This window comes from Zonotrichia leucophrys, chromosome 2, assembly GCF_028769735.1.
Source record: "Zonotrichia leucophrys gambelii isolate GWCS_2022_RI chromosome 2, RI_Zleu_2.0, whole genome shotgun sequence".
Taxonomy (NCBI): Eukaryota; Metazoa; Chordata; class Aves; order Passeriformes; family Passerellidae; genus Zonotrichia; species Zonotrichia leucophrys.
The window spans coordinates 98,806,565-98,815,996 of NC_088171.1; the positions used below are offsets into that span (position 1 = coordinate 98,806,565).

The window sequence follows — 9,432 nt, forward strand, 5'->3', positions numbered from 1 at the left end:
TGCATTATTCTGTATTAGCCTCTTTAATATGCCTTCTGTTTTACAATTTTAGCAACAGAATCACATGCTTTAAACTCTCAAGGGCTTATTTTGTATTTCAGTGATGAACAATTCAGCCTTAAGGTATTTATTTCAGATTATGAGGCCTGTGACATTTGGAATAATACTGGAGGTTCCTTTTCACCCCATTATGTACACAAAGTCTTGCCATATGCTAATGTGTGCAGAAGGTCAGTAGCTTTCCTTTCTTATTGCCCTCTACCCACAGAGAAAATAAAGAACGTACTTTGTAGAAACAAGTAAAAGTTTTCAATTATGTTTTCCTTTCATAACCTGAAGCACAGGGAGACATCAAATAGCTTTATATTAACTGTCTTCTTCCTACCTTATTCCACCCACTGTAATAGATTAAGTTTCATTATTTGTCTCCCCTGGTTTGGGACAATGCTGGAGATATTAAATAGTTGACTGCCATTACTCCATTTTAAAGAAAGGAGGAAGTTCACAGGGGTACAAACACTAAAGAAACTAGCCCTGAAATTCTCAGCATGAAACTCCCAAAGGGGAGAAAGTTTTTCATCCCTTTCTGAAGTACCTAAGCCCCAGTACTTATACTGTGGAGTACAGCTTCAGCGCTCTAGTTGGACACTAGTCCAAGGTAGTTAGCTCTGTCAGGACTGAAGAATTTCTGCAGCATATGACAGAATCAGATATTGGCATAATCACACACATGAGGAATGAAATTTTTCTAGTTTGAAGTAGCTATGAGGCAAGCACATCGGAAGATTCTACCAAGTTCTCCACTTGGGTTTTTTCCTTGAAATGTACTGACTACTCTATTTTATACATTTCATGCTTTAAATTAGTTTGAAAGGTTCTTCTTGAACAATTATTCATTTAATATATCACACAAAATCAATTACTTGTATTATATGTTCTTTTCAATGTTGGTATGCAAATTTCTATTCCATTTTTAAAGCAATTTTTTGAACTTTGCAAAGTGCTTTCCCATACCAGTTGTGCAAGTCTCTAGGCCAGTATAATATTAGAAGCCTTAATGTCACTTACAAGGCCCTAAAAAAATCAGAATCAAGCTCAACAGGGCAACACAAACTTTACAATAGATAAGTTTCCATCTGATACTGAAAAGCATTTAGATGTAATCTAACTGCACCTAAGCTGTTGTTACCCCTATAAATATACAGAAACTAATCAAAAGAAAAATTCTTCCTAGGTGCTTTTAGGGTTTTGTTTCAATATTAATTACAGACAAGTACTGACTATGATGATAGAATCATGGAATCAATCATACAATCATTCAATGACTTGGGGTGGAAAAAGACCAACCGGTTCCAACCCCCTTACCATGGGCGGGGACACCTTCCACTAGACCAGGTTGTTTCAAGGTCCCCACCTCACCTGGCCTTGAACATTTCCAGGGATGGGGCATCCACAACTTCTCTGAACAACCTGTTCCACCCTCAGAGTGAGGAATTTCTTTCTAGTACTAATTTAAACCCACTCTCTGCCAATTTAAAACTGTTTTTCCTCTCCCTATCCCTACATGCCCTTGTGCAAAGTCCATCTCCGCTTTCTCCTAGTCCATCTTTAGCTGAAGCCTGCTAAAATGGTCTTCCCAGAATCTTCTCTTTTCCAGACTGAAAAACCCCAATGCTCTAAGACTGTCTTCACCACAGACATGCTCCAGCCCTCTGATAATCTTGATGGTCCTCCTCTGGACCTGCTCCAACATGTCCTTGCCCTCCTTTTGTTGGAGGCTCCAATACTCCAGGTGGGGTCTTACAAAAGTGGAGAAGATGAACAGAATAAACTCTGTTGACCTGAAGAACAAATTTGGCTGTCATGATTTGCAGATTGTGAAACCATGTTGGCTCATGTAATCATTTTCAACACGTTATGGCATACACCCCAGGAGGATCTGCTCCATGATCTTCCCCAGAACCAAGGTGAGACTGATCATTCTGTAGTCCCCAGGTCTTTCTTTCTTCCCTTTTTAAAAATGGGAATCGTATTGCCCCTTTTCCAGACTGCCACAAGTTCTCAAATATGATGGATAGTGGCTTAGCCACATCATCTGCCAGTTCCATCAGGACCTGCTGATGCATCAAACCAAGTCCCATGAGGGGACTGCTAAGATGGTCTCAGTCTCTCCTACAGCGGCATACTATGGCAGACTTCTGCTCTAATGTCTCCTGTTCCAGGCCTCTCTTTGATCCTGAGCATAAGCTCTCAGTTCATACCTCACCCATCCCCAGGCAGAGGTCCAGGATTCCATTTGGTCATTGACAAAAAGGGCAGAATTCCCTCCTTGTCTCCCCTCTTTGTTATCGTATTTCTAGCATCCCATACTGTCACAATCATATTTCTAAAGTCCCATACCTCCTCCGTGATATTTCTTGGGGCAGTTCTTCACAGCACAGACTTCTTCCGCTTGTTGCTGCTTCTTAGTCAGGGGTCCTTCCAGGCTCTCCCAGACTGGCCAAGCCCAGCCCCTTTTATCACAGTTATCTTCATTAGCTACAGCTGCAGCCCAATTAAGGACATCGCAGCTGCAGCCCATCAAGAACAACTGGGGCTTATCAAGGCAAGGCCTATATGCAGATATTCAAATACAATACACATATTTTACTAGGACTCCTACTATATCCCCTGACTATCTTAAGGAAATTTTACCTCTAGCTCTGCTGCTTACAGATGCTGCAATGAATTTAACATTTTGCCTGTCTATACACTAATATCTGTTTAGCTCAGATTTAACTCTGAGCTGCCTTTTGTTATTAGATTGTGAGGAGCTTAGCATAAAAAAACTTTTGCTTTTTGGACATCTAAAGTTCATTGGAATTCAATAACAGCACATTTCCTCTCCTATTCACAACCCCAAGACTTGGACATGATGTTTTACTTAAAAGATAATATGAACAGTTTCAAATAATTTTTCTATTTGACAAAAAACTTCACTTATGTGTTGTCATTATATTGCAAGAGTTCTATTATCATTACATCGCAAGGGCTCCATATTGCTAGAGTTTCATACCTCCTTGATGTTTTCTGTAGGCAGCTCCTCCAGGCACTGACTCTTCCTTGTCCTCACAGCAGCCGACTGACTCCAGTTCCCACCAATCCACTCTTTTATAACACTTCTTATTGGCTACAGGTGTGGCCTGTTAACATCAGGCCTGCTCCTAATCTTTAGTAATTGGTTCAGCTGCAACTCTTTAGGGGATAACATTACATTCTATACCACCTTCACTTACCCATACTGTATCCCCCTACACTTATGCAATGAGCAAAGGAGATTACTTTTAATTTTTAAGTATTGCATTGAACTATGTGTGGCATTTTTATTTTTTTTTAATTTTATTTTGTATATTTATACCACAAAACATATTCCTAGGAGATATACTTGAAGTCAAGAACAATTATTTATTTTAGTAATAATTTGTAAAATTGCCAGAGTTTTTAAACTGTAATACTATTTCCTTCCAAGGAATAAAACCACTCAACACACATTTATATTTTCCTTTAAAAACAGAGGTAGTTCAGACCTCTACACAATTCTTTCATGTATTTTGCAGTGTTAAGGGGTTAATTATGCTAGTGCAATCAAATCAAGTATAATTGAAGAACTGAAGAAGAAATCTTTATCTGTCTGGGTTTATAGGATTTTTTAAAGCAAACAGTTTATGCTCTTGAAAAAATATCTGTCTCACAAAGGTAAGAAAAATGTATATGGAAGTCAAAAGATAAAAGTTAGCTATCTAAGAAAAAAAAAAAGATGCTTAGTTATACAAGTCAATATTTAAAAATCATATTGTGAGCTTTCCCATGTATTTTAACGCATTTTTTTCCCCACAATTTTAATTTTATAGGAAAATCAGCTTTGTTTCTATTGTTCACCCACTTATTTGGAGTCTGATACTAAAATAACCCAGCCAAAAGCTTTTTTATTAGTGTCCTTACACTCACGAAGCAACACCCACTAGTACCCATTTGCTAAAATGCAAATTAGTATCCTGTAACTGAAAACTGAGATTACTTAATGAAAGTATTCAACAATAATGCAATTTTAAAAAGATCTTCAGAAAAAGATCTTTCAGAGAAATCTTGCAGAATAAGTACTCACTTCTTTGTTGGACATTTGTTCTTAATTACTTTACAGTGATAGTATTTCTGTGGTCCTTTCCATGTCTCTGCACCCACATATGTGTAACATAGGAGGGTAACTATCTGTGACACTTCAGTGAGTCCAGGAACTTGAATACTCAGAGTTTTTTCTTTCAGTGACTGGAACAAAGTTCTTCAGTATAAAACACTCAAACCATCCAGCCAATTCTGATTTCAAGTTGGATTATGTAGCTAAGAACTTAGAGAGCAGGTATTTCCAATTTTTCACTGCTGTGTCTCAGGATGTAGGACTTCATGTGGTACTTCAGACTTGTAGGTCTTCATCTCAAATGATGGACTCCCTTTTCATCTACCTGGATACTTAACCACATCAGATTTTCAGAACATTTTCATGGCATTCTTCTCACAGTATTCTCTACATTTTCACTCCAGTCCTACATTTAACAATTTTTGGTATGCTTTTTCTGGGCACACAAGTACTTTCCCTACTTCTGACATCACTGATAAAAGACAAGTCTAGGATTGAAGGTGAATTTCTAAGAAAAGGCAGTACCAGCCTCACAGTTAAAATGTCTCACTATTCTCTTTTGTGCTAGATATATATCATAGAATATAGTCCCTCTGTTCTGAGTCTGCAATAGCAATGATCATCAGAGGGGAATTTTTGCTTGCTGTTGTCCATCATTAACAGCAAGTCAGTGTCTCACAAATTACATTCATTAAGCCTTGAATGCGTTACTGGTGTAAGAAGCAGTCATGAAGCTGCATTCAGAAAATTACAAAAAATATAATATAAGGAAATCAGTTAAAGGCCTAGAAACCACAGACAAAACCCCACTCTTAGTTCTTCCCTCTTTAAGAGCACTCTCTGAGAAATGGATGGGCTGCAAGCGCTCCACCTAAAAGCTTTTCTTAACAAATTCAGTACTGAGACATTTTTTTACAAGACAGCAATGAATGCATGTCCTGGTTTTATTTCAGTACTTAATGAATTAGGGGAATTGCAAAAAATTATTATTTTAAGGAAAAAAAAGTTTTAAAAAGTGACCTTTCCTCCTTCCATTATCTTAGCCACTAACTAGGCATTTATCAGCATGAACTTTAGCATTCATAATTATGTTGTGTCCTGAAAGAAAATTTGTAATCAATACTAATAGATTTCTATGAAGCAGAACTTTGTCAGGTAGAGGTTCCTACTTGTTTCTAGTTTGGAGATAAGATCTTTTCTCTTGTTTTTCCCACTTTTTTCTCTGTTACAAGCATTTGGTATAGCACAGATCTCAATCTGATGAACAGGAAAATGTGGACAAAGACACCCAATTAGCAAGTATGTTTATTGCACTTTGTTGTAGTAAACTGAGTTCAGGAATACAATTCTTAATTTCTCATTTTGACCAAGAGATGTATTTACTAGTGAGACAAGGAGGTAGAAAGATGGTCTTTACAGTTTGAAATCCTTATTCACAGTTGTACTGTGGACACCAAACTCTGAGACAGATTCTATGTCACTGCACAACTTTAACCATACTTTCAATTATTCTTGGCCTCCAATCAGGTCAGTCTCTTTCTTTGATGAATCCCAAAGCATGGAATATATTGCAGAAAAATTCACTCCCTCTTGACCTTCACTTCCCCGGCAGAGCATTGATAATTTAACTAAAGACTGATTCACCACATCTCCATGATAGCAATGTGAAGTCAGGAAGTACAGGACGAAGTAAAAGAAGAGAAAAAATACAAACCAACCAACCAACCAAACCAAGCCCAAAACCCCCAAACCTACAACCCAACAAGAATAAACGTGAAGGTAACCATATACCATATCCAGAGACGCATAGCTGCCACCCACCTGTGAGATGCAATAGATAAGAGGCTTCTAGCAGATTTTTAGCTCATGGAAAGAGCCAGGAGACATGACCTGAGTAAGCAGCTTAGGTAAACTGGGCTGGAGCTCCATGTTTCTGACGCAATCATTATGTTTGTAGAGAAAAGTATTTTTATATAAAGGGAAGAAAAGGACAACATCACACAGAGAGCTAGGGAAATTTTCTAGGGCATCTGCAGGAACAGCAAGTCCAACCACTTTGTGTGACCAACTATTATCTTCTGGTCAGATCTCAATGCAAGGCTGCAAAAAGAGAGTTTTGGGCCCAGCTGTCTTCAGAAGTAAATGAATTGGTGGAAACCTGCTAACACTTACAAGATTTTGAAAGGATGGAGAACTATTCTGAGCAGCAGCTTTCAGAGAAATTGTGCATTAAATCAAACGTGAAGTCAGATCCACAGACCTGTAGACCCCTAGGTCCATGGTGTTTTCTCACCTAAATGATTCTATGATTCTGTAATGCAGAAAAAAACACCATAAAAGAGCAAAATATCATAACCTTGTGAATGTGGGCATGTCCATGGAGCATTTCAAAGTGTTGTCAATGAAGAGAGAACAGGATCACTCTACAAAATGAATTTCCTACCAACATCACAGCTCTTCCTCACTTTCTTGCCTTGAGTCAACACAGGGGCTGGAGAGAGGCTGTCTTTCCCATCAATCCATTACAAGATATCCTGAGGCAGCTTTCTTAGCTCAAAGAGAATAAAGATTGCTCTTTTTCAAACATCCACACTCTGATCCTTTGTCCCATACAATTTTAAAATGTAAGTTTTTTTTTTTTTGTCAGATGAAAGAAACATTATCAGCTCTCTTCTTCCTAATCTTAATTTCCTTTAACCCAAAAGGCTAGATTTCAATGTCTCAAAAGGTATTCATACTTTGACACAGCTTGGAAAATCTCCTGTGTGCACTGCCTGCAGGCTAAAGTAATTTCAAGTAAATGTATTTCTTCATAGCCTAAACCAAAAAAAGGTAGAAGATGGGAAAAGGTGAGAGTTAGACACTTAGCTTGTAGTGATTAAATGGTACTTATTTGTGTGGGAGATAAATTATAGAGCTCAGAATAACATTTTGTCTAGAAAATGGCATAACTGCCAGGATGCAGATCCTGGGTGTATTTTGGAGATGAGTTAATTATATCTTGGGATGTGGTTTTCCCATCTTTCACATGCATATTCTTTAGGAAACTACTACCATTAACTGTACGTAAAATAACCAATTGATCATCTGACAGTGGGAGAACAGAAGGGGTGGGCAGTGCTCACGAAGGAGAGTTAACAGCAGTCTGGAGTCTGACTATAAGGAATTTGAATGATAAGAGGCCAGTCAATTTTTATACAGATTCCCATGCAGCTTTTATAGGGTGTATTGAATGGCTCCCTTTTTGGGAACAAAACCTGCGAGAGGTAAATAAGGTACTGGTATGGCAAAAAGTGAAGTGGGAGAAACCCTGAAAATTCTAAGATCTATAGCAGTATCAGCTGGATGGGAAACAGCCCAGCATAAAGGGGACCATGCAGCCTAACTCTTAAATAATCAAATGGACTCATTCACTCAGCTGGCTGTCTTAGCAGAGGAAAAAGAAGTAGAACAAGAAGAAGAGAAATGAGGTTATCTGTTGGAATGGTCACAAGTGAAACATGGTCACACCAGGATGGAGACTTGTTAAGAGAGGGGCTAAGTAGAGGATGGCTGGTCACCCTTAAGGCATATGAAACATTTATCTCTGCCTGCAGCCAATTCCACACTAGACTGGAGAAACATCCCCTGCAATACTTCCCCTCTTCTTCTAAGAGCAGGAAAAGGGTTATGGGAAACTTAGCAAGTTGACTACATTGGTGCTTTTGACAAATTAGAAGAAAAATATTATATGCATGAGTTGAAATCGTCTCAGGTCTGGTGCAGGCTGAAGCAGTAGCATGGGTCACTGGGGCTGAAAGGGTTATGGTTCAGTTTCCTTCCTAAAGCAAAATCAATGCTACCATTAATAATAATAATCATTATTATTATTATTATAATCAATACGATAATGGCAGTCACTTCACAGCAAGAATAGTCCAAGAATGGGCAAAATCTAGAGGAATGCTGTGGCTGTTCAACACCACAAGTCAGTTGGATAGTATACAGGACAAATGGGCACCTAAACTAGTTTTTGAGACCTCAGGATCCAAAGTGGCCTGACCAATTTTGGGAGATTATGACCAAAGTCATTGACAAAGCAGAGTAAATGAATGTCCATGACTTGTGTCATTTTGACCTAAGTCACCTACCATCTCTTCTGGCAACAAAGGGACTGGCAATCCCCAGAACCCTATACATTTTCCACATCAACCAGTATTGGTAAGCTTCCCAACTATCAGGTTATGTAAGTGCAATATGAGTTGTCCCTCATTGTTTTAAGAAGAATAGACAATTCTCATTTCCTGAAGATTAGTCCTCAAAATATAAATCACCTTCCTTGCTGGACTACTTTCAATGAGACAGTAGGTGGTGGCTTTTATCTCCTTGAATGTTTTAAACACATGCTAAAAAAAGTTGTCCTGGTATGCACCCTGGCTGCTCTTTTAATGGTCAGTTTAACCTCTGCTGTCAGAAAGATAAAGTACTTCTTCTTTCCTGTGTAATGCTCATATTACAACTGGAACTTAAAAATCAGCTGAGCATTCTGAAAAAATCAATTTCTTCTTATTTATTTCCTCAGTTTGCATTGTAATTAGCTACCTTAAATTGCAGTCTCATAATTTAAATAATTCCAATTTAAGCATGTTCTGGACTTAAAAAGGAGAGGGAAAGAACAGGACATAATTAAATTACATTGGAAACTAAATTAAACATAAGAAGGAATAACTTAATTCATGATCAATTCAAAGTTCTTGGCTGAATATAGTGGTCATATAATTGTAAGTTCTAATAACTAACATTCTGACATTTAGAAGAACACTAATTTCTATCCTTCTAATTCTGCTTATTGCAGTGTTTAATGTGATCAATACTACAAATGCATCATTTGCTACCTTAGAGTTAATGTAACTGCTAATATTACTTTGGTACAATTAATGAATAGATCTAAAACCAAAATAAAAATTTAATTTGATAAATTTTAGTATTTTTAAAAATTGTAGAGATATATTTTTTCAATATTATTTATGATGTAAAGAATGCTATCTGGACTTAATTTTCTGTCTTTTACATATACAATTTTTTGGTTTACAAAGATGATAACCAGAATAATAATATTTTTAATTTTGAAAGCAATTTCTGCCAGAACAAGTTTTGCTTTTATTAGCCCAATAGAGAGGAAGGAAGGCAGGGAGAGGAGAGGAGAAAGAAAATGAATTATAGTTACAGACTGTTAGTGGTTAGTAATAGACCTGTGAGGTAATGCTTCAAAATCTTTT

The 9,432-nt window shown here is 37.5% G+C and overlaps 1 long non-coding RNA gene across 1 annotated transcript; it reads right to left on the reverse strand.

The window, feature by feature from the left end:
* Nucleotides 1-1,250: 1,250 nt before the first annotated feature.
* LOC135443261 (uncharacterized) lies at nucleotides 1,251-3,102 on the reverse strand. The gene is made up of 3 exons (XR_010438924.1): nucleotides 3,056-3,102; nucleotides 2,401-2,513; nucleotides 1,251-1,841 (listed from the first exon to the last, which is right to left on the reverse strand). It is a non-coding gene; the product is annotated as an uncharacterized LOC135443261 (long non-coding RNA).
* Nucleotides 3,103-9,432: the final 6,330 nt, after the last annotated feature.